Source organism: Mustela lutreola, chromosome 10 (genome assembly GCF_030435805.1).
Source record: "Mustela lutreola isolate mMusLut2 chromosome 10, mMusLut2.pri, whole genome shotgun sequence".
Classification (NCBI taxonomy): Eukaryota; Metazoa; Chordata; class Mammalia; order Carnivora; family Mustelidae; genus Mustela; species Mustela lutreola.
In genome coordinates this window covers 61,056,466-61,083,836 of record NC_081299.1, presented here as the reverse complement: position 1 = coordinate 61,083,836, position 27,371 = coordinate 61,056,466, and the positions used below count along the sequence as shown (strand labels likewise).

Here is a 27,371-nt window from a genome sequence, read left to right as displayed (position 1 = left end):
GTCAGTAGCTGCAACATAATTTCTATCAGTCATTATCGAGATTTATCTACTACATTAAAGAGAAGATAAGATTGATTTGTGTAATTCTGCTATTAGTGACCACCTCATAGGTCTCTGTATAAAATATAATTTGAGGGGCGCCTGGGTGGCTCAGAGGGTTAAGCCCATGCCTTAGGCTCAGGTCATGATCTCAGGGTCCTGGGATCCAGCCCCACATAAGGCTCTCTGCTCAGTGGGGAACCTGCTTCCCGCCCTCTCTCTGCCTGCTGCTCTGCCTACTTGTGATCTCTCTCTCTCTGTTAAATAAATAAATAAAATTTAAAAAAAATATAATTTGACTTCTCTCTGCCCCCCACCCCCTTCCATGGTCCAGAATTATGCCAGGATTATCCAATCACCTGATATCAGAACAGCCTGGAGGGACGTTACTAAGGGAACTTCATAGAAGGGATTTGTGGGTTTAGCAAGTCTGTGACTTGGTTGACCATGGAGTATAATGAGGAAAACAATAAAATTTTTTCAATCTTCAATGACCTTCAATGAGTGCAAACCTATCTGTTCTTAATATCTCATATACTGATTATTTGTTCTGTGAATTTTAAATGCTGGGTTGATTTTCTTTCCATGTTTAGAGCATACATAAAGATATGTTTGCTAAAGCAAGCTACCATACTCTTTTTTTTAAAACAATAAATGGTGATTGTGTAATACTTGATATCTATATATACTTTATAAGAAGTATATCAAATGAATGATTATATGATAATTTATGTATATATGAACTTTATATACAAGTTATGTATCATAATAATGAAGACAAACCAACATGGTTCCAACTTTCTACTTAAGGAACAAATCAGTATTGTTTTAACTCACTATATATATCTCCTTCAATGCATCTTGCTCCTTCAAAGAGATAACTTTATTCTGAAGTTTTAGCTTATCACACGTTTGCTTATAGATTTTAATCTTTTATGTTGGATATCACTAAACAATGTATTTTTCGGTATTAGCAGTTTTTGAACTTTGTCAAAACTGTACCACAGTAAGTGTAGCCTTTTGTGACTTATTTTTTGTGAACTCAACTTATCACTTTCCAAAATTCATCCACGCTGATGTTCACAACTATAGTTCATTAATTTTTCATATGCATGGAGTATTTTATTGTATGAAACTATCCTAACATGTTCATTCAATATCCTTTTGATAGATATTTAGATTGATTCTAGGATTTTGTTATCTTGAATTATAGTATTAAAAACATTTCAGTGATTGCCTGCTAATTCAAAATTCAAAAATTTCTTAGAGTACATGTATAGAAGAGGAATCACTGCTTATAGCATATGTTGTAGTAACAAATTATGCCAAATGTTTTCAAAAGTTGTTTAAACAAATTACACTCTTATCAGCAGTATTCTCCTCCTTCCAGTCTTACAGACACTTGAATTTGTCAAAATAGTTTACCAATCTACTGGGCATGAAAGGTATCTTACTGTAATCTTAACTATCATTTTTGTGTTTCTTATAAGATTGAATCCTTTTTAGGATTTTTCTTGTCTCTTAACATTTCCTTTTACATTAAATACCGATTTAGGTGTTTTCTCTACTTAATTCTATTATTTATGAATTCTTATATATTCTATATGTACAAGAGATACTAATAGTGTATCAAGTTTTATACATTGCAACTCTCTTTTTAATCTTGGCATTATATTTTTATAAACAAACAGTAATAGAATACTGTTAAAAAATAAAGCTCTTCTGCTGAGTGAAATAAGTCAAGCAGAGAGAGTCAATTATCATATGGTTTCACTTCTTTGTGGAGCATAACAAATAGCATGGAGGACATGGGGAGTTAGAGAGGAGAAGGGAGTTGGGGTAAATTGGAAGGGGAGGTGAACCATGGGAGACTATAGACTCTGAAAAACAATCTGAGGGTTTTGAAGGGGCAGGGGGTGGGAGGTCAGGGTACCAGGTGGTGGGTATTATAGAGGGCACGGATTACATGGAGCACTGGGTGTGGTGAATAAATAATGAATACTGTTTTTCTGAAAATAAATTAATTTAATAAAAAAAATAAAGCTCTTCCAATGAAACATACCAACCTCTCTAAAGTTACATTAGACCTCTCCATTTGATTTGTGCTATTATATTTTGCCTTTTTAATTCTACTTATTGTGCTATCTATATTTGGAGTCATATGTTTAATAAAAAGTTAGATTTTTAAGGTGAGTAGCAAAGATAAAAGATACTCACCAAAGTCGATATTCTAGTTTCAGTTTGTTTGTCTTTACTTTAGGGGTCATAGATAAATATTTGGGGGCATGGTTGTTGAGAAGAAATATCTTTTTAATTATGGATTCGTTAATGTAGCATTAGAAAATATTCATTATTATCTTGTTTATATGTGCCTTAATCACATCCATCAGACCATTTCCACATATTATTTAAAAAGCTAAAAAAGGTATTTGTTATTTGTGGGAATCAACAAATTTGCCATTGCTGCTTAGTGAACAAAAAGTGACAGCAATAATATATCAGTTCATCATCATGTGATTAAAATAAAAATAGTCACCCTAAAAGTATTCTGACCAAATAAACAACCAAAATATATGTTTACAAAAAAGTATAAAAGGCGATTTCTCATTGCATAAAATATGGCAACAAACATGATTTTTAGAGACTATTTTAAAAGATGATATCAAGAGTAAATATGTATCTCTCAATGGAAAAAACAATGGGGAAACAAGAGTAGTGGGAAAGAATAGAGAAGTGCTTTAAAAATCAATTTGTGATATTGCCAGTGAATCGGCTGCTTGAGAACCAGCAAGAATAGGATAGTTGAAAGATGGAAGAGACACTCTTTGAGACTATGTTCATTCCCTCTACTGCTGAAAAATAACACTCCCAAGGCTAGCACTGGAAGAGATGCCCAGAAATGCCATTGTTTTAAAAAAGCTGGAGAAAAGTGGTAGAGGCAGGAATAATCTCCTCTGAGCAATATGTTGGCCAAAAATGAGTGGCAAGCAAAGGCAACTAGATAGGAAAACAAAAAAGCTGGACGTCAGCATAACAATAAAACCCAAGAACTGTGAGAACATGTCACTAAAATTATAAGCTTGCTTCCAAATAAATACAATAAAGCAGCACTGAAGGACTGTGCTTTTGCACATAAAAATACTCCCCTTCTTCCATAACTCAGCAGATCTGGATGCTGAGCAAGCTTTTCAACAAATGTATATAGAAAGGCAACAGAAACTTAACCCTTCTTTGCTATCCTCATGTGGTTGATGGACAGGGATCGTCTCATCAGGATGGATCAAAGTAGGAAGCTACAAAAGTGGTGAGCAGGAGGGTAGTCTGGGTGGTGCCCTACAGACCTGTGTTTTAATGCTTTCTCTGTGGATTTTGCAGGAAAGCCAATTCTAATTCTACGTCCTCTGAGGATAGCTCCTTGTCTTGGTGAGTATTGTTCTTGACGAACTCGATCTATTCTGTTTGTTCCTAGCCTATTGAAATTGGATGTATCACTTACAGTCATAGACACCAATTCTTAAGCTGAGATTTGTGAGAAATCTGCCTTATTATCATGCATGAAGTTTCTGGTGGATTCTTACCAGGACACCAATGCCTTCTAAAATCCATATGAGTTTTCCAGTCCTCTTTAGAAAATGCTTATTTTCTAAGCTGTACTCAAAAACTCTAAGAACCAGGTTGTCGGCCCTAACTTCTACCTTCTTTTTGAATAAGCAATAATTATAGCTAACACTCGGAGCACTTACTAATTTTTAGATACTAATTTCTAGATACATTCCTAAACACATTCCTAAAGACTAATTTCTAGATACATTCCTAATATATATTAACTCATTTAATCTTACAAAAGAGGACCTATTGACATGGTCCTCACTGATAGTTATTTTGAAGTAATCCATATTCATTCCTTTGTTTATTTATTATATCCTCCCTTCATTCACTTGTTTAATAAGAATTTACTGAAAATTTCTTTATATGCCAACTAGCATGTGATACTAACATATATCAGTGACTGAAAAGGACCTGATTACTTCCTTTGGGCAGTTTTTATCTAACTGAAATCCCAGAATGTCTCACCTGGGTGTGTGTATACTTCATCTAGTCTTTATGATGGATACCTGCTTACCTCTTTGAGTCACAGGTAGCAAAGGATTCCATGTATTTAAATTTGAGAAAAACCTGAGCCAAACAGAACACAAACAATTTCCAAAGTAGATGACTTTCTGAAGCTTTCAATGTTCTCCAGTATATTGACTATACTTGGACTATCTTGAGTACTACCTTTGCATTAATAACAACCTAAATATATCAACACATCCTTGGCTAAACCCAAATTAAACAAAATATGACTCACTTAACATTTACTAGAGAGGATTATGCTAACTGAAATGTGTCAGAGAAAGACAAATACCCCATTTGATTCCACTCATATATGAAATTTAAGAAATAAAACAAATGAATGTAGAGGGGGAAAAGAGAGAGAAAACAATAAAACCGATTCTGAGCTATAGAGAACAAACTGATGGTTACCAGAGGTGGGGGCGTGGGAGGGATGGGGGATATAGGTGATGGGATTAAGGAGGGCACTTGGGGCGAGCACTCGATGTTTATGGAAGTGTTGAATCAGTAAATTCTACACCTGAAACTAATATTACATTGCATGTTAACTAACTGGAATTTAAATAAAAACTTGGAAGGAAAAATAAACACAAAAATGTCTTACTCTCTGTCCTCTCTCTATATTTTTCAATCAAAATCCAACATTTTTCTGCTCTCATTCTATTTGTTGTTAATTTCATTGCATCTGGGTTTTGTTCATTTTTATCCTGCCATTTTTTTCTTCTATAGGGATTTTCCTCCTAGTGCAGAATCATTGAGTTTCTTTCTTGATATTTCCATTACACACTATCTTAGGGTTTTCTTCAAATCTCCATTCATTTGTTTAACCATAGGTCTTACATGGCTTTATCAGCATTTTGGTTAATGTCCCTTCCTTTGGGAGAAACCATTTGACCTAATGGCTTTGCCCTTTACTACTTACTTCCGTTTATAAGCTCATTTTAAATGTGTTAGCATTTTTACTTGAGCCCAAATTTTAAATTCTAAATTCAGTGACATTAGGCAATGTAAAATGGTTCCTCCTTCTCAGAAGTTTATAACTGCCTGAAAATTTGCCATGTAACCTGTATACATGTAAATATAAGTTAAAATATTTAAAGAAAGTTTAGAGTACATGCCTAGACATCAATCAAATGGAGATAAACTGGGAAGCCTACAAAGATTTGGAGTTTTCTTGTATATAAAAAGAATAAATATACTTCTCTCAGGTAAGAGCTAATAAAGAGTAAATGCACACATTATTTTATAAAAAGTGATTTTGTCTCTGCTTTTATCTTTAGGTACATTGTTACCATGTGGGGTTTTCACAAAGTTTAGGAGAGTGCCAAACATTATATATTAAATTGCAACATAGTAAATCATAATTGTTTCATATGGATTCCTAGCTTCTTAGCTTTGTATGCTTGAGAAGTATGCCCCTTGCCAAAAAGCGAAGAGTCTAGAATTATAAGCTGTGCCACTCTGCATTGAACTGCCCTGTCTGCTGTAGGTGAGTCCTTTTTGCAGCATGGTTAATGTTTCACCACATTCAATGATGATCTCATGCTAATTTAAATGTAGGTGAACTGGTAATGCAAACATTATATTTCTCTTTAAAAACTGAACAAATTTAAAAATAGGAGTATGAACAAAATAGAAGTATGGAAGGTTACATTTGAATAGTAAAGCCAAACTATGTAACAAAACGAGACATGGACTTTTGCACCAATTCATAATAATTACAACATCTTAAACTCATAGAATGCTTTTATCTGGTGAACTCAGAGTGCCCTACATCTGTTCATTCACTTCTGTACAAATAGTTCTGTTTCATTTATTTGGTAATATTATCCTAGCAAGAGCGAAGGGAAGTAACAGAGTAAGTTGAGAGTAATTGCTTACAAAGTGAGATTACAAAATAAAGAGACTTTGACTTATTTTTCTCTTCACAACACCTAGTTAAATTTCTAGCATAGTAAGTGCTCCCAAATGGGTCTCCTAGAATATGCATTTTGATGCCGTAAAAAACTGGGTTTTAACTTTAATCTGACTGCTTATTGTGAGTAGGTCATTTTATATAAATTCTCTGAGTTCCAGTTTACTTATTTGCAAAGTAAGGGAGTACTCTCTTAGTATGTTTGCAAGATTATTAAATAATACATAGAAAGGTCCTAGCTCATTTCCTAGAATTAAAAAGTAATTCTTATTAATTATTGTAAAAAATATGTCATTGATTTAAAGATAATAGATTCTTTGCCCAATTCTAAATCAATGTCACATCTTAAGATTGTTTTATTTCTTTCTCAATAACATTCAGCTGCTATTTGAATGGCACCATAGCCTTAACTTTCTGGTCCAGAGTATTAGACCAACTGAGAATCTGAACAAAGCATGAGACTGATACAGGACAAATTATCACTCTTTGAGGGGATATAGAGTAAATTTGGAACATAGGCTACTGTGAGAAATTAGAAAACTGCACCAGTCACAGCCTTTGAGGGGTGTGTGTGTGTGCACCTGTGTCTGTGTGTGAAGGGAGTGGTGTGAAAGACTGTGAAGGGAGTAGCTCTCAGAAATTTAAAGGGAAATGCTGGGCTGGGCATTTTTACTGCATTCTTACTCAGCAGTTAAGCTACTCTGGAGTTTATTTGTATTATTGTGTGTATTTTGATGTATTGTCCTCCTTTGTACCCATCTTCCTTTTGAGTTCCTTGAGGTCAGGGTCTCCTTTTTACATTTCATATTTCTAGGACCTACCAAAGCCGATAAAAATTGGAAACTCAGCATTTTTCAGTGAAAACAATAAGTACAGGTTGAGGGTTAACTGAAAATTAACAGCCGTCATCTCTCCTGTGAAATCAGGTAACATATATTATTTATATTTCTTGTCTTGTTATTAACAATGCTTTACATTGATTTAGTAGTTTTAAATACTTTTATTCTTCTCTTTAACTAGAGCAGTAGACATAAAACCTCTCGAACTTTGCTTACCCTCACACCCACCGTTTGGCACAATGTTCAGTGTAGAATGCAACTCGGCATACCCAATATTTTGAATGATAATACACATTCATATTCATTTAATTTAATTATCTGGTTTCATAAAAGTAGCTTCCCCAGCTAGAGATAACTGTCCTCCTTTCTTCTAGCCTTTTACTCTGTGCACACACACACATGCACATACATACACATACATGTGTGTGAGTGCACGCATACATGGATACTGCTAACTACAGAATAATGCAATACATGGCCTGTTGAAACCCATGTTTTCTACTAATAATGTGTTACTGACATCTTTCCATGCCAATAAACCTGGTTAAGCAATGGCTGCACAGTATTACTGTAAGGGCCTATTCAGCCAGAGCGGCCCTACCCCGGTTAGACAGCCATTTCGTTGTTTATGCAGTAGAACTTAAATTGACCCTGCCCCTGCCAGGGGAACTTACTTAAAACAAGTCCAGGAAACCAGTCCCAGGTAAGGGCCCAAATACAAGGGTGGGTCAGGTCAGATGGAGATAACAGCCAGAATGCAGGGATGAGTCAGGGCAGGTGGAGACACCCAATCAGTAGAGCGCACATACTGTCTCCCTAGCTACCAAGGAGTGTGGGCCCTGCCTTTTGGGCGCCTTTTGGGCACCAATTCTGACTAAAGTGATAGGCTAGGCTAGTTCTAATAGCTACTATGGGGTGAGTTGTAATTCAATTGGCCACCTGTGTGGGACCTAGCATGACTGTGAAACCCAGTCATTTCTCTGGGTGTTACAATCTCGTTGGCCACCTGTGTGTGGTCAGAACCAATCACATGGCCTTTGCTCTATAAAAGTTAGTCTGTAAGGCAGGGAGGGGTCACCCTCTCTGTAGGAGGCGTGGCCCCAGCCAGTCAGTTTGATTCTTGATGCTTGGCGCAAAATAAAGCTTTGCTTGACCTTCGCTTTGTATCAGTCCTGCTCCTTTGACCATGGACCTATTATTAGGGGACCAACATTATAAGGCTATAAACAATTTTTAAATATGAACTCTTACAAACAAAACATAATGTTTCATTGATATTCAAAATTTCATTTTCATATTTACTGGACAGTTGTAATTATTTTTTGTGAATTGGTTATTTATATCTTCTGCTTAGTTCACAATTGGTTATTTTCAATTTTTTAATGAATTTGTAAGAACTTTTTATATACTGGGTTTATTAAGTCTGTGTCCTTTTTTTTTTTTTCCCCCCTGAGAGAGAGAGAGTTTGGGGGAATGGAAATGGAGAGGAAGAGAGAGAATTTTAGGCAAGCTTCATCCATGCCCAGGATGGAGCCTGATGTGGGGATGGATCTCACAGCTAGATCTTATAGCTGGATCTCACAGCTCATCTCACATGAGATCATAACCTGAGTTGAAATCAAGAGTTGGATGCTTACCTGACTGAGCTACCCAGGTACCTCTTTATACCTGTGTCTTTAACATATATTACAAATATTTCCCTGGTTCTTATTTATCTCTACAAAATATAGATCTGATTATGTCATTCCTTCCAACATGAAATTTTCAATAGTTTCCTATTGCTCTAGGCGTATAAACTCATACTCTTAAACCATGACCATCTCCTTGACCCAAGTTGCCTCTACAACAGTTTCAGGCTTCAGGATTCCCAGCTATAGCTTCTTTGGCAGCCTAAGTAGTCCCTACTCTTCCGTTGGATTTCTGTCCACTGTTGCCTTCTTTGCCATTTTCTTTGTTGCTGTGGATTTACATTTTTTATTATCTCTTTATTATCATTTGAAAAACTTTCATGAACCAGAGAGGGGATTATTCTGTTTGGTAGAGTCAGAAGCCCCTAATATATTTTAAGGTGTAATATATATTAGAGATGTGATAAAGGATCTGTAACTCAAGACTATGTGAGAGCTTATAATATCTCTCCGTTTTTTTTTTAGGGTAAGATAGGGATAAATCATTTTTCATATAGATAGTCTTTAAGCATCTTCTGTGTGATAAGCGAATGAAAGGTAAGTCATGATCCTTGTTCTCAAAAGTTCAGTGTCAAGAGAAGAAGGAAGTTACGTTCATTCAGGTAAAAGAGGGAAAAGTTTATCAGTTTATCTTTAAATATGGATAAGTTATCAGTGATAGAAATAGGAGAGAAGGGCATTCTGAGCTGAAGCATGTCATCAACAGCAAAAGGAAAGTCTTCCCCAAGCAGCCTGTTGCCATATACAAAGAGACATAGTTATCTCTTTATCTATCATCTATCTATTATTGTTTTCTTTCTTTAAGTAGCAGTGATGGATTTGTATCAAGCAATATGGTATATATTTGAAATATTATACTAGCAATCACAATCTATATGGCGTCAAGTGCTTATAGTTAGAAGTATATGCACATTCCAAGGTCCACCACATAGTCTACTGGGTTAGATGTGGTCAATACTTAGCACCATGCCAGTGACTTGGGTCTCATTAACACCATCAAGGCACCAAATAAACCAGCCACAATAAAAAGGTCCATTACCTACAAAATTGTTAAATTGAACATATTTTGTAATTGCTCTTTGTTATTTATTATATACATGAAAGAAATTAAAAAACAACATCTGCTACTTAAAAACAAAAACCTTTGACTATATCAAAATAATTTTCTCTGGGGTATTGTTTGAAAAAAGAGAACTGAATAACATGATCCCCTATAGACTCAATCCCAGTGTTGCAAGAAAGATATGTTTAAACTACCATTTCTGCCCACCTGTGAATTTCCTGATCAGTTATTTCATTTCTCTAATATAATTGCATGACAGAACAAACACAAATTAATGCTACTGCTCCCCCAGTGGAATTCATTTTGAAGTGTTTATAAGCACTACTGAACTAAAAAAAAAAAAAAAAAAAAAAGTAGCAGATGCCTCTATCAAAGTAGTAGTGATGTATTGTTCTATTTCTGTGAGCACACACACAGTGAAAGTGCTTGTCAGTCATGAAAAGGCTTGGACTTCAATGAGATGCATATAAGCCATGTCTGAAACTACAGATCCAAATAGTACAGCTGGAGAACAAGTGTTTGACGCTTAAAAATATTGTGCCTCTAGGACTAATTACGCTTTTGCAAACTTAGTAAAACATTGCTGTTTATTTAAACTTCGGCTGTACAAGATCTCCCTCAAATGAATGGTAGCTATTCTGAAGCCTGCACATAAACATCTATTTTGTGGAGAAACTGGCAATTAAGGATTTGTAATGAATTCTAGTCTTTTTCAATCTCTTTAAAAGAACACTATCGAATCAAAGAAAACAGGATATGAAGGATTCTTTAAAATTCTGCCTTGTCTTTTTCTGATAACTTAAGATACCAAGAGCATAACTTGTTTTTCTATGTGTTGCACATCTATATATTCATTTCTTGTTACAAATAAAAAATAAGTTATAATTCATGATTTTCCAAAAAACTCCACATACAATTAAAAAAAAATTTAAATCTTGCGAGGACTATTCTGGGTAAGTGCAACTATAGATATTTGTTTTGACACCCCAGTGACATGATAAAAATTTGTTTTGTAAGTTCATTGGTTTTAAGATTAATTTAAACTCATTAAAATATTCAGGGAATAATATAAGAGCATATGAAGATATTCCATAAACAGTGGCTTTGTATTTTATATAGAAATACATATTCATGAGTGTAAAGTCCTATATATCTAGGGCTTTTAAGAGCACAGCAGATGATAAAGCTTTGTTGAAATTATGGGTATACCAGTCTTTTGTGATAAACTGGACCAACGTCAAAGAACACAATTATTTGGATTTTAAGGCTCGTATCTTATATAATAACAAATATTAGCCAAATACAAAGTAATAACAAATATTTTAGATAGATGGATTACTGATAATTACATCAAAGGTTTTACCTTGAGAGGGCCAGATATTTCAAGATGAGGAGTTTTGTGTTAATACTGAAACTACTCCTATGAAATCCTTCCTTCCTACACAGAGTGAAAGTGCTGGGAAAGGTCAGGCTGCTCCCTCGGTCTCCAATGGTGTTCTCCCCGTGGATTGCACATGGTGGAAGATCTTTTATTTACTGCAACTGTTGGTGCATTTTTGATATCCTGAGTCATAAAGAATTCATAGAGCAAAGAAAAGCAAACAATTACACAACTAGAAAGGGCTAAAGCCCAAGTGTTGCCTCACACTAGATCCTCCTGCTCTGAATTTCATGAGCATTTAAAGTTAAATTGGAATGCTATGCAAGTTTCAAAGCAATTACTTGGACTCACCTGCATCAACCCATGCCCACAGTGCTTCTATTTCTATAAAAACAAAACAAACAAATGAACAACAACAACAAAAAAATAGAAGTAAAACATTTATAATCACTTTTAGAAAGCAATACTAACAACACTACCACCAACAAGCACATACTATCCGTAAGAAGCAACAATGGAATCATTCCCTGAGGACAGTCTTATTAGTGAATATTATGACTTTCTTTATCTGGCCAAGACAGTAATGCATTAGTGATATTATATTCTGTCCTTTTTTAACTAAATAGGGCACCAATATTTGTGGTTGTGTGGTTGTGGTTGTGTGTGTGTGTGTGTTTTCCCTAGTTGTCATGGTCAAGCTTTTAGGAGCTAAAGGATTAACTTATAAGATAATTTTGTTCTTTCACCTACAAAAAAGGTGTAGGTGGTTGTAGGAGGTTTAAATGTCATTTTGAAAATAGCTGTCCTAATACCTATCATATAGTAACTGTTCCATACATGTTTGCTAAATCTGAAATGTGATTCCCCTTCAGCATATTTCAATCCAGATAAGGTATCTTATCCTATTTCTTCTTGTAGCACTCAGAAGTAATACCACTGACACATTAATGAGAGAAATATAATGACTAAAGTATCACTTTAAAAAAAATGGGGGTGCCTGGTTGATCTCAAGACTGTGAGTTCAAGCCCTGCATTGAGCTCTATGCTGGGTGTGGAGCCTACTTAAAGAAAAAGGGCGGGGGAGGGTTGGTAGAAGCAAGGTTCTGTTGTCTTTTAGTGGATGCTAAGACTGTTCATAAGTAAAATCAGATTTGGTGGGGCCATATGCTATGAGATTTGAGGAAGGATCAGAACAAACCAAATTTAATCCTCCTTTTAGAACAATTTCCTCTACCACAGCATTTACACTACTGCAATTACATCCCGTCTTTATATTTCCAAAAAGATTCCTCAGGTAGAGAAGCACTCTCTAGTTATGTTTATCCTTAGCACATATTTTAGTGTCAAGCACATGAAAGTGATGGCATAAACTTCATGTGAGAGGGATTATTATTGATTATAATGCAGGGGTAAGCATTATTCTGTGGAGGGCAAATAAATAATCAATCAATACTAATTGATATGGTAGACAGAGGAGAAGTTTTCATGGAATGTGTTTATGTGAGCTGAGGACCTGGTCACAGGGAAGGGTAGTTCACGCTGAGGACATTAAATGAGAAGGGAGAGCCAGCTCAACTGGGAATATACAGAAGAGAGTCATGAAAAGGGAATAAAGAAATGTCAAAAATAGTTTACTTCTTATGTACTATGCCAGGAGAGAGCCCTGACTGGGGAAGCTTTTCCTCAGTGGGCTGCCAGCCTATCGGTTTGAGGAGTTCCATGTTCTAACTTCCTTTTGCCAGTGATCTTTCAAAGGACACCCATTCTCTGCTATGGCATCTGCGAAATGCTGGCAATGGAGGTAAGGAACTGTGGTTAAAACAGCACAGACAAAGCCAGGGAGCACGTCAAACTAAGAAGAGGTCTAGTCCACAGGGAGATGGTTGACAGGGTCACAGCTGAAAGGAGCAAACTTTCAGGCCACTGTGGGAATGGGTCATAGATAATGAATTGAAATCAAACTCATTAAAGATATATTTATGTCAATAAAGAAATGAGTGCTGGGTTCTGAGCAGTAAATTACCAGGGAAATAAAAAGCAAAGAGAAATATGCCAAAGATGTCTGAGTTAAACTTGAGAGGGCAGGGCTTTTTTCTTTTTTCTTTCTTTTTTTTTTTTTTTTTTAAGTATGAAACTTTTTTAATTTTAAATTCAATTAGCCAAGATATAGTACATCATTAGTTTTTGATATAATGTTCAATAATTCATTAGTTGAATATAACACTCAATGCTCATCATATCATGCACCCTCTTTAATTCTCATCACCCAGTTACCCCACCCCCCACCCACTGCCCTTTCCACAGCCCTTGGTTTGTTTCCCCGGAGTCAAGAGTCTTATCTGGTTGGTCTTGAGAACACAGTGCCTTCTAACAGGAATTCTTTCTTTGAACTTTTGAGGCAGCCCTGTACCCATATTTCTTTGAATCTCTTCCTTAAAAAATGCTATTGCATCTAATTAGTACAGTCCTTAGTAGCAGTCTGACTTTGACCATGTAACTAACCTAGGGATAAACTGAAGACTAGTTGTAGTAGATTGCAAGAGCTCAGTGTTTAATTTTCAGAAATTTTACAAGTCAATTAAACACAACCATTATTAAAAATTAAATGACATGAACGTAAATATATTATAGTAAAATAAAAGTATTATTTCTTGAATTATGTGCTCACATACTTTAATTTAGTAATATTTGTAATGAAATTATGTGTGTGTGTGTGTGTGTGTGTGTGTACAGTGTGAGTATGTTTGTGTGTGTATTCTTTTTTTTTCCCTCAGAGAGCTGGACTTTGATTGTGAAATGTTTACCACCATGCTACTGAACTAGCCCCTGTGAGCTTTAGTCTGTCATCTGATAAACTTAGATAGTATTGTATCATACCTCTTAGGTAATTGAAAAAACAAAACAATGGAATAATACAATACTTAGTAAATGGTAGATTTTATCATAATCAATTATTATTTTGTGAAACAGTATCTTAGTTTTTCCATAAATTTATATAACTAACTCTTGAATGTGTGGTAAAACATTTTAAATATTTAAGCTACATGGTTAGCTTTCTAATCAGAAATAATGTTTTTACATATTTATTAGGAAGAGTTATTGGTTCTATGAGGAAGCCTGTCAGAAGACTCTCTCCAGAAAAGATAGGTTTTGAGAGTTGCAACCTATTAAATAGTTGCTAAGGCAACCATTGCTTGCTAATAATGTAGTGATAGAAAAGAAAAGGTAATTTGAGGAACAATGCTTCTGAAAATTCAGAGGAGAAATATAGGTGAACAAACCCTCAGTTAGAAATGAAATGACTAGCCATGGGCAGTTTCTTTCTTGAATTAGATAGCAGAGGGAGAGATTAGATGGTATTTAGCAAGGTGGAGAGACAAATAGCATGTTTTGACCCTCTTTTCAATGTTATTGCATTATTTCTCATTGCTAGTTTTTCATGATTTTAAAAGTGATGGAATTAGAGACCCATCATACTAATCTTAAAGCTAGATTCTAGCATTTTGGTAAATGATATTAAAGTAGCCATTGTCATATGTTTGCAGTGGTAAGTATATTTTAAGTCAAAATGTATCTTAGGGATTCGATTTGAAAATCTAAATTGGTACCCTTTCAATAGCAAATGTCACATGTTCACAAGATATGGTACCCTCAAAGGGTTTATTCAGTTAACTGCTTTTTCCATTTTATCAGTATAACAAGATGATTAATTAGTTTGGATGCTCAAGGAAGCCTTTTGTGTGAGAAAAGTATTAAATACACTAACCCTTACTTTTCACATATAATTACTTTGCTCCTTTATTAATATGGCAAGTTAGGTAATATTCCCATCTTTCTAATGATATGACCAAGGAGTCTAAAGATTAAATCCTACTTATTGGTAAATGCTAAAACTTAGATTTTATTCTAAGCCAATTATAATCTTAAACTCAGATTTTTTTCTCATTGTCAACAATACTAATTGTTATTCATAGACTTATATTTAGAAGAATTTGGTTTTACCCTTTTTGGACCAGTTTTATGTTATTTTGCTATGCTAGATTCTTCAGTTTAGTAGATCTCACTTTCAAATAGAGAGATTGCTATTTATAGTGTTTTCCTGATAGAAAAAAAAATCTCATTATCTGAGTTGGATCTAATTAAAAGAGCTCCTGTTTTTCCTAAAACACCATTATTTTAATTTTGGCTCTTGACCTGTTACAAATCACCTTGCAAACAACTAAGAAACACAAAATCAGGCAGATACTAAGATTTAGATCAAACAGATACGATCCATGTGAATCCTTAATTGGCAGTCTTGCATCTGGATATCCTGGACAAAGAAATGAGCAAGTGAAAAGGCTTCTATTTATGAATTTGACAGTATCACATTATGATTGGACATGGATACAGATTGAGGTTGCAAACAGCATTGAAGCAACAGTTGCAAACAATGCTTAAAACACATTTAATACTAATCAAGAAAATAATCCCAGGGGGAGAAAGAAAAAAAAAACAACTTTAAATATTTAAGTAACAGATTGTCAGTTTAAGACTTCACTTTATCTAGCCCCTTTGTTTTCTATCTCGTTGGCTGTTTATTCTACACTGAATCCTCTCAGAGTCATAATCTTCACATATTTTATTTGCAAGTTTACAATTGCCAAGCTATGCATCTTTTTGCAAAAATAAATATGCTTAAAAATCTACACACACATAAGAGGTCAATGTGAAGAATTCATGCTTCATTGCCATTTCATCAAAAACAAATACAATTGATGGATACAATGATATCGGTGTTCATTGAGACTGTTTAAATTAGAAAGATGCTTAAAGGGCAAAGGAAAAAAATGATGAAAAAAATCCTAACTCCCTGAGACTTCACTGAATAATGAGGTCTAACTAGGCATGGAAATTTGCTCATATATTATGCAGCTAATTTAGGAGAGAATGAAGAATGGACTGTTGTAAAAGCTACACATTATTTCCTCTGGAAAAGCTTTAAACAGTTTGCAAAGTCAAATTTTAAATGTTTTTAATTGCAGTCCTTTATTGTTGCCATGTAAGAATGTGGTTGAAGTCTGTTGAGCAGATTGGATCTTAGAGGAGATGAATGCCAGTTAATATAAAAAAGGATCTTTGAACTTACATTTTTAATGCATACATTTCCTCAGTAAATTCTTTGTCTATGGTTGTAAAGCAACCTCTTGTAAATGAGTTTGTACTCTGTTCCTATCTTATTACATATCAAATAGACATAGACAAATCATCCTGATGAGAAGTCACCCTCAGAGCATTTCTACCTATTATTTAAATTTCTGAATATTTATTACTATCTCAAAATTACCATCCTGGGTACCCATGTAAAACATTAATAGTCACATTTTCACTTTATGTTTTACATAATAATTAAATTTCATGTTCTTTCAGGAAACATGCTTTTCAACATTTTTACTAAGTCAGCATTTTATTTGTATTCAATTTATTCGAAAAAAGGAAGAAGGATGGATCTGTTATTTAACCAGCCTCTTCCGTTTACATAGTGCAATTTAAAAGCTCTGAACTCTTTCATTTGTAGTGTTCAGGGCCGTCCATCTATGTCAAATCTCTGCAAACTGTCTCTACATTTCTTAGGAATAATTTCCTTTTGAGAAGTAAAACATACAAACCTAATCCATATCACTCAAAAATACCTGTACACCACACCATAAGTTAGAATGTTGCATTATGTCACCTACATTTGCTAAATTTGAGGGCTGCAATTTAAAAGTACTTTGGGATTTTATTAGTTTCTTCAGTGTACATCTGGAAATTTTAACAATTTTGGCAAAGTCATGACATCAAACTTGACACAATTTGTTTTCCCTGCCCATAGAAATTTGCCAAAGCATTACTTTATATATTTGTTTCTTTATGTAATCATATGACTTATTTTACCAAAATGTGACACAGACACAGTTGTGTATATTCCCTCAGAAAACTTGCTTGCATTGGCTTTTATTATCAAAAAGTTTAGCATTTTTCTTTTGCAGTCCTCCCGACCCTCCTTATAGTTTGTTGATGACAGTCTAGATTCAAATCCAGACCTTTTACTTCAGGTCTTGTTTTCTGTCTATCACATGAGTTTTAATTTTTTGGGAACCAGAATGAAGATCTTTGATCCAAGGTACATCCAGGTGGGGAAATAGGCATTTGCTTACTCATACATCCCTAGGACTTTAAAAATCTCTTCTTTCTGGAGCTCCTACCTATTTTCTGAGCTCCAGTTGCCCCAACTCCTTCATTGTCTAATGGACATATTTATCAGAGTATGCCAGAGGAACTTCCAACTCACTAAATGCATCTCAAACAGTACTTAATGCCTTCACTCCTAAGCAGTCTTTTCTCTCAAACTCCCTACTTAGTTAAATGCTTTCACCATTTAGACAGTCATATAATACATCTTTACTAATCCTTGGGATTAGTAAATCCATGGGAGTACCCCATGTCCCTGAGTTCACACATCTAATGACTTTAAAAGTCTGTAGATATTAAACAAAGGGGATGCCACCAATATCCATCCATCCCAACTCTTTAGCATAGAATTCATTAAATTGTATTAGGTATTGTTGGTCCTTTGCCATATCCATCACACCTTAACTCTTTCAAGGTACTCTGCCTGCTAATACTGGCTTCTGTGTGTGTGAGAATTTCTTACCCTAATATAACAAAAGGCAACTTTGCTGGTGCAGCAGCAGGTTGATACAGGTAGAGAATTAACTCTCTCTGGGAACAGTACTCAGATAATGCCACTTGGGAGCTGGTGAATGCACACAGTCCTAAAAATCTTACCCACATTTTGGTTGGGGTAATTCTGAGCTGTTTTATGACATTTTCCACAGTATCCTGTGAGATTAAGCTCAGTACCCAGTTACTCTGTGTGGTAGCTAATTTTATAATGCAAATACATTGACTGTATTCCCTTCTCTGAATCACTTCCCCACTCCATCCCCATAGATGCCCCTTCCAAGTAAACTACTTGCATTAAAATCCTTGTCCCTGGATCTGCTTCTGGAGAACACACACTAAGAAAAAGGCCCTTCACAGTGAGTATTACAACTTCATTCTTGGCCACTTTCATCTATATACCCATACACTAGTTCAATTTACTATACATCTTTTCCCAAAGTGAGTCTTATCCTGTCAATATATACACATTTATTTATATATTCCCTCCTTTCTCCAAAGTCTTATTTCTCACCTTTTTAAAAATACATTAATCTTTTCAATCCTATTCATAACGTATACATTCTTTGAAGTATTTTTTAAATCCTCATTCAAAATCATATTCCTTTTCTGCTTCTGTAGTAGATTATTAGAAGTTCATTATTCATTACCTTATATGACAGTTAATTTTTGTCTTCGTGTTGCTCCTCCTGGACTCTTTATGAGCTCTTTGATGGAAGTGTTAAAATTCTGAAGTATTTTTCCACAATGCATTATGACTAATGTTAAGTATATCTTAAAGCAGGAATTGGAAAGAAAATGTGGTGTGTTCATTTCCACCTTCAACCTTCTCTAGTCTATGTGCATCAGTGTTCTTCAGCTACCATAACAAAAATACCATAGACTGGGTGGATTAAACAATAGAATTATTTTTTTCTCACAGTTTCAAAGGTTGGAAATCTGGGATCAGGATATCAGCTTGGTTGGGTTTTGTTGAGAGCTCTCTTCCTGGCTTGCAGATGGTCTGCTCTGCTATGTCCTCTCGTGGTGAAGAGAGAATGATCAAGTTCTTTGATGTCTCTCCTTATAAGGGCACTAATCCCGTCCAGAGAACCTCACCATTATTACCTCATTTAATCATAATTACCTTCAAAAGTCCCCATCTCCAAATACTATTGTAGGTAATGGTTTCACCATATGAATTTGGGAGTTAGGGGGAACACAAACATGTAGTCCATACACTAGGGCAGGCTGTTGGAAAACTTAGGCAACTTTGCTTATCAAATGCATGTATATACAAGGTTCATTAATTTTTCTCTACACAGAACTTCTGTCAGTGGATATCAGAGCTTTCATATACAACTGTATAACTGCCACATACAATTCCAGGAGTGCTATTTACATTAACTTGGGATAGGCATGAAGGGTTCTGGAGTTGAATGGATGCTGGGCTTTTCCTCATCCCTTCTCCTACCCTTTTGTCTTTTTCATACATTCCTTAATGCAAACTGTTCAGAATTGTATAGTGGTATACAAGCCTATATGTTCAAATAGATAAATATGGGTTTTGAAATTAGGTTTTACTTACCCGTTATAATCATATTATTAACTCCTTCCAAAATTTGTTCTTTTTCTCTTCCAAACTTCCTAACAGAAATATGTCTTAATTGTCTTGTATAGCTCTAACCCATTCTTTTTAAATGGCTCTGTAATAGTTCATGATGTGCCATATTTTATTCAGCAATTGATGAATATCTATTTGGTTTCTAGTTTTTGCCCTCACATTCAAAGTCTCAATAAACATATTTCTATCCATATCCTTACATGGTTTTTATTCCTTTAGGATATACTGCTAGAAGTAAAATTGCTAGAGTGAATGGTATATCTAGTTTTAACTTTATGGAAGTTGAAATACTGATTCCTCAAAAGGCTAAACAATTTATTTTTCTACCCTCAATATAAAAGACAATCCCTTTCCCTATATTCCTACCAGCAATAAATTTTAAAGCTCTTTTCAAATTCTATGCCAGCCTAATGAGAGTAAAATCATTTCTCATTGTTAATTTAATTTTCATTTCCATGACTACTAGTGAATTTGAACATCTTGTTTTATTTCTGTTAACCATTTGGACTTAGATATGAAATATCTATTTGCAGTTTTGCCCATTTTTTTTCTTTTGGACTATTTTTCTTTATTTCTGATCATTTAGTGTCATAAAGATATTAACTCCTTTATTTATGATCTGAATTAAATATTCTTCTAGACCCATTTTATTTCTATTAAAGTTTTTATATATTTCATTATATAAAGTTTTAAAATCTTTGTATCATCCTATTTCCACGTTTTACAGATTTTATATATTCAGTCTTAACTAAGCAGCATACCATACGTTTGTATATATAGCTTTCTAAGATTTTTTTTTGTCTTTAATTCCAGTGGAATTGTTTCTATATTGGATAAGAGAATGATCTATATATTTTTTTCTTCCAGATGGAAAGTCTGTGTGACAACAGCATTTACTAATGGTGTCATTCTTTCTGTAGTGTATTGAATTAGTTTGTCAATATTAAATTCTCATATGCAGATATTTTAATTTATTTTTTATTCATTAATTTGAACATTTATTAATTCATTCTTTCTGATTTCCTTTGATTTATTTAGTTTTTTCCCCTAATCCTTAACAAGAAGGATACTGATTTCATGAACTTTTGTTCTTCTTTAATAATTGTGGCAATTAAGACTATCTTTCTTATCCTTTTATCTTCTAAATACTGCTTTTGCTTAGGGCTTAGATTTGTTGCAAAGTATTATCCTTTTTTCTTTCTTTTTTTTTTTTTTAAGATTTTTATTTATTTATTTATTGGACAGAGAGAGATCACAAGGAGGCAGAGAGGCAGGCAGAGAGGAGGAAGCAGGCTCCCCGCTGAGCAGAGAGCCAGATGCGGGACTCCATCCCAGCACCCTGGGTTCATGACCTGAGCTGAAGGCAGAGGCTTAACCCACTGAACCACTCAGGTGCCCCCCTTTTTTATTTCTTAATAGATGGTTTAGGATTTTTATTTTTATTTGCTCTGTGACCTAAACATTACTCAGGAGTTGTTTATTAATTTTTATCAAGTTGGTAAGTTTTTTGGCAATTAAAACATACTTCTAGTTTTATTGGCTTAATATTAGAGAAAGTGGTCTTTGAAATTTCTGCATTTTTACTTACAATATCTTCTTAATTATGCCTTTGATCATCAAATTACTCTTTATCCTATTTACTATTTTCAAATTTAATTTTCATCTGTTCAGTATTAATATTACCAATCCTGTTTCTTTTATATAATATTTGTGCATTATCTCCTTTATTTATCAGTATGTAATGATTAGCTATTGATACAAACCACCCAGAAACAGTGGCAAAACACTCCAAAATTTATTAGCTTAAGATCATAATCTACATATTCTTTTTAATGAGACAACTGGGTAGTTCCTCCGTATTGACTGAGTTGCTGTTAGCTGAGGCAGAATAGATGGTTCATATCTTTTGCACACTGTTTTCTCTACTCAAAACTGTTCATCTATTATGGGTTTTGTCAAATGTTTGGGAGTTAGCTGGCTATAGTTTCATCTAGAATGGCCTCAGATGGGACAACTGGGCTTCCTTCCTTGTGGTCTATCACCCTCCAGCACATTAGTCTGAAATTTTTCAGGATGGTGGCAGGCTTCCAAGAGATATTCAGAAATATGCAAGATTGGCACACTGTCACTTCTTTCCATTTCAATCAACCAAAGCAAGTCCCAAGAATAGTTCAGATTCAAGGACTGAGATAAGAGACTCTACTTCTTGGTGGGAGGAGATGCAAAGTTATACAACAAAAAGTACAGAGATAGCATGCTTAGACAAGTGGGACTATTTTTATAGTAATCTGTCATTAAATCTTGATTTATCACTTTGTTTTTTAAGTGTCTACTATAAAACCATATTTATCTTAGTTTTTAATCCAACTTGATAACCTCTGTATTTTGAAACTAATTTTACATTGTTGATTCCTGCTTTTGCAATTCCCCATTTTTTGTGGTTTAGTCAAATTGCCATTAGTTTCATTTCTTCCCTTGTTTATTTGAGAAGTGTTCATACAATTGTTCCTTTTATTAGTAATTGCTTTTGCTTTCCTTACTGTTTTAATTGCAAACATAATATTCTACTATAATTTGTAAATGTGCTGTCAATTATAATTGCATAGTTTTCCCACCAACTCATATAATTCTTCACTCTGCCCTTAATCAAGAGAAAATCTTTAGAATAATCTTACTTCTTCCTTTCTTCCCTTTCTTTCCTCCCCTGTCCAATGAGACAAATATTTGAATTGTTTTTCTCCTTCAATTGTTTAGAATTTATAAATTTTTTTTCTTACAGCTATACTTCTATTTTATTTTATATCTTGACTTACATAAAAAAAAGATCATATCCTATTAATGTAGCTTAAGCTGTTACTGTAGTTATGAAAACTATGCATTACACAACTCTGAAAAGTACATTAAGCTCACATTCATCCTAGATATGCATAGCTAGTTCAACAATATTCCGACATATGCTAGTAAAATGTCTTGAAAAAGGAGCGTCAGTTTTCCATATGGATTTGGGTCAGTGTTGGGCACAATGGGGGTCAAGTATTAAATCAACCAGCCCTAGGTAGGATGTTTACCTTATGACTCTGGGCCACTGTTTTAATTGCAAACATTAATACTGAGATATACTAGAGGTCTGCGGCAAAGGATGTGAAATTATTCTCTAGGATAATGGAAGAATGACTGGAGGCTTGCAGGAGTAGTCCAATTGAGATTAGGAATTACAAATTTAAAATGAGATCAGTCAGCATGGTCATGAGTTTGTCTTTCTTCCTCCTTTCCTCCCTCCCTTTCTTCCTTTTCTTTCCTTGCCTGTCCGTCCGTCCTTCCTTCCTTCCTTCCTTCCTTCCTTCCTTCCTTCTCCAGCCTTTTTCAGATGCAGGCCAGGAGTAAAACAAAAGTTAGATTTAATGAACTGGGATTCCACAGCATAGAACAAAGAATAAAAGAGAGGCAAGGGACTTGAAGTTATATATAAGCAAGTGGTTATAGTGAAGGGGTAACACAAAATTCATATTAAAATAGACAAGCATATGATTGATAGTAAAATGCAAATGTTGTATAAATGTTTAAATAAAATACAAAGTTTGGTGAGACACTTGTTAGAGTTGGTTAGCTTATGTTGTCAAACCAATAAAAATATATTTACTTTAATTGGATGAAAGGTACTTATGGAAAAGTTTGAGAAATTTTGCGAAAGGAAGCATTTTTCAAGCTATAGCTATAGATGGAAATTTAAAATATTCTTTATCACTATATGTGACCTTAATAATAATTCAGATAATATGATTTCATTTCTGATCAATTTCAGTGGATATGTCTGAATATATTTTGAACTAATAAAATTTGTGGAATATTTTTATAACTATGAACTTTTATTGAGGAACATATATTAGTCAAGGGTTTAGTTGTTACTAATAAAAAATATATGCTAATAAAAATGACAACTGAGATAGGTCTACATTTTAAAATACTGATTATACATACAAGAAAAAAGTAAATGTAGCTATCACCTTTTTTAACCCATATATTGAAAACATATTACATTTTTCTCTTTGAAAATTCTATAGATTTTACATAGATTTATTGCTAAATTTGGAAATGGCTGTATAAAACAAAATTTAAAATATGACATGCATAATTATATAGTAAATAGATATAGTTTTAACATATTCTGAATTTGTTTTTATTAAATGGAGTTTTATAGTACAGACCTGCTCTATGATTATCTGTCTTGGGGTAATGTTCTTTCTTATCATCTGACAGAAGGAAAGATGTTGCCTAAAAAATAATCTGGTCTTCATGCACTAAGAAGGTAATTTTTTTAGTTTTCTCAAACACAGTGTGTTTACCAGAGCTGATTACTACAAATGATTTATCAACTTAAAATCTGACAAATTTAGAAAAATAATTATGATACTTAGAGAAATGTTTAGGAAACACTATCATTTTAGGGTCATCAATCAATTTTTTGTAATTAATCCATCACTAATATTTAAATAGGGCCATATAAATAATTTGATCCTGGATCACACTACTGACTTAATAAATTACACATTGATACTTGATATGGGACCATAATTTATTCCTATAAAAAGTATTGAAAATGAGATTAGTAGATAAATGATGTAATAGATCTTTCTTTATGTTGAAAAGTTGTCATTTTGTCATTTAGGGACTTCATACAATAGCCATATTTTTTTTTCTTTTTTCTATACAAATGTTTATATTTTTAAATTTTAAAGAAGATAATAGTAATTAAGTAGTGTTTCAGTATTTAATAAATGTTCTATGAACCATATCCACAAAACAGATGTACTCACTATATTCTATAAAAATATCATATTCTTAAGATAAGATTCTTCCCACATGCTAAAGTTCCAAGTTATCTTTCTTAATAACTTCAGAAAAGAAAAATAGCTTATATATAATTTTGGCAAACTTTAATTTTTAAGCTATATGTTATTGTGCCATTTAACCAGAAAAAAAAAAAAAGTTAAAATGGGTAAGAAGCACAGTTGAAGCTTAACATACATACATACACACATACATATATGTATACCTTTTGTAGTGGTACAATTGTCAACATAGCTAGAACGATTAATTAGTAAGATGTTTGCAGAAGATAATAAAACAGATTTTCTCACTATGCTGTTTATTATAAACTCTATAAGCTTACTAAATATAGAGCCAGAGAAGACCATAGCCTCATTTGATAGTCATTGCTCATTCCACATGCCAACTCTTAGACAACCCCAGGAGGTCACGACTCTCAGCCTAACTCTGGACACTCTTACTATATTTGGGTTGTGCACCTGCCTCAACTTAGCTATTCTATTATAACAACAACAATAGCAACAGCAGTAACAACAACAATAACTATAGTCAACAAACATGATATATGTCCAGAATCACATCTGATCCTTACAACATTCTTAGGACAAAATGCCCAATGTTATACCCATTTTACAGATAAAGAAATTTGGATTAGATAGTTCCAATAATCTATCCAAGGTGCTCAGTAATTAACAGAGTAGAGTGAAGTTTGTACTTCAATCCGTTTAATCAGAGCAGATATTCACGTTTTGACAAATACAGTTCTTCTCCCCAGGTTAGCCAGTGGCATATAGGATGAACTGTTACAATCAGAGAGGGCTAGAGAACATACTAAAGAATTTTATTTCAAAGCAAACAAAAAGTTTGCTGGTGTTTCCGATGAACCTGCAGGATGATACTTTTGAAAAATGCAAACCTCTGGCAAGTATTGACAATTCCCCTCTGTAAACAGATGGGTGAGGCCATACCTAATGCAATGTCAAAAAGGATTTCTTGGGGAAGTAAATTGAGCCAGTTCTGGCATCTTTCAAACTTCAGTGACTAGAACTGTGCTCCTACTGAAAAGGGAGATGAGTTTCTGGTCAGGAATAAACAGTAGATGTGTACTCTGATGAGTTACTAGTAACTAAAATACTTTAGGAATATATGCTATTGTATTGAATTAAGCTGGCATGAAAGAATATATGCTAGATTATATATTGTAATAGCTTGAAATAATCCAAAGGATTGAGTTCTCAAATCTGATTCACAAAACTCAGAGATTTTGCTGAGCATCAAACTCTAATAATAATTTCAGGGATATGGGCAAGTAAGAAGTTAGGATAACATAGAGTTATCCTAGAAATTGAGGGCTTTTCCTTCCTACATCAGTGCATGCTCTATGGTTTAGAATTTGTAAATTCTCCAGGGGAGGTACTCCTATTATTACCTCATGCAGCAGAAGGTGTTTTGTCTTTTAATAGCACAAACTAGATGACATTTTCCAGGGTGCTACACCTTATGAAAACATAAATTCTAGGTTTATTTACTATAAGCAGTGGACGGCCATACATTTTTTGATTAAGAACATGACTTAATAAGTACTCTCCTTTTAGTAAATGTAATTTAGTCTATTTACCCAGAGGTTCAGTTATCATTTTAAAAAGAAGATAAATCAGATCACCTGCTATTATGGACAGGATGGTTGTGACCCCCCCCACACACACACCCATTTTACATATTGAAGCTCTAATCCTCAATGTGGTCACATTTAAAGATGATAACTTTCAGAGCTGAATAGGCTTAGATGAAGTCATGAGGTTGGGGCTCCTATCATGGGATTGGTGTCATTCCAAGGAAAGGAAGGGGATTCAGAGGGTTTTTTATTTGTTTGTTTGTTTGTTTTGTTTTTTCCTTCCCTCAGTTTTTCAAACAGTTTATTAGACTGAACACTTAATTATCGGGATGGAAGGAAATCTCTATAAAAACATGGTTTATGGTGGGCACCTGGGTGACTCAGTGGGTTAAGCCACTGCCTTCAGCTCAGGTCATGATCTGAGGGTCCTGGGATCGAGTCCCGAGTTGGGCTTTCTGCTCAGCAGGGAGCCTGCTTCCCTCTCTCTCTCTCTGCTTGCCTCTCTGCCTCCTTGTGATCTCTCTCTGTCAAAAATAAATAAAATCTTTAAAAAAAAAAAAACATTGTATATGGTAAAATAGAATAGGACAGAATAGTAAATACTGTACATTTTAAGAACGACCAAAGTTAAAAAAAAAAAAAAATGGAATGACCAAAGTTTTGTGAAATGTTTGCTTCAGATGTATGTGTATGTATATGCATATGTACATATATGGTGTATACACAAGGTTGCCATATAAAATGCATTCAGTTCTATGGGTTGCAATTTTAAAAATTTAAAGAACACTAGTTTTCTATTGCTTAATCAACACATAAACTACATTTAAATCTTTCGACTCTGCATGTGTTTACCATTATTGGACACTACCCCTTGGAATTTTTACTGATCAGCCCCCAGGTGTATTCGAGGCCCAAATAAGATTCCAAACAGCCTTTTCTCGGTTGGTGCAGACCACAGCAACACAGCTTGCAATCTTTGCCATTATATACTTTCCATGACTTAGGTCCTACGTTGTTCTTGATACATGAAATCACAAAACTGCCCTTCCCTTCTTTCCTTTAAACCAATCATAAGTTCCAGTAGTGATAATTATGAATAATTTAAATTATCAAACTAATTCAAGGTAAAATATGTATAATACTTTCAACACCACAATCCCTGTGTTCAGCTTCCTTTGTAACAGTAGAGCAGCAATTTGGAATCTGCCTTGAGACTCAATATTACCTATCCTTCCCCACAACTGAAGATTTAGTGATGGGAACAAAATAGAACACATAGACATGATTCTGTCTCAAGAAGACAGTTAGGGTTTCCAAGAATACTCAGTATAAATGATAATGAATTTTGTGAATTTTCAGCTACCATTGGGCATTTCCTCATATTGAGGTTTATACCTGACACAAACTAGGCCCTTGATGTTACACTCTTAGTAGTTCATTATAAAATAAATACACTTGCACAAGAATAAAAAAAAAAAAAAAACTCTTCTAATTTTGTAAGGTCAGATATGGGAAAAATATGGTGTACATGTTCTCTTGGAAGACCAAGAGACTGCAGTGAAAAATCTAAGTAAATATTT

The 27,371-nt window shown here is 34.1% G+C and overlaps 1 long non-coding RNA gene across 1 annotated transcript in view; it reads right to left on the bottom strand.

Moving 5' to 3' along the window:
* Positions 1-23,145, bottom strand: part of LOC131809037 (uncharacterized) — a 34,414-nt gene extending 11,269 nt beyond the window's left edge. Inside the window, exons 1-2 of the long non-coding RNA XR_009345040.1 lie at positions 18,397-23,145; positions 11,024-11,224 (exon numbers count right to left, since the gene is read on the bottom strand). This is a non-coding gene — a long non-coding RNA (uncharacterized LOC131809037). The remainder of the gene's footprint in view (positions 1-11,023; positions 11,225-18,396) is intronic.
* Positions 23,146-27,371: the final 4,226 nt, after the last annotated feature.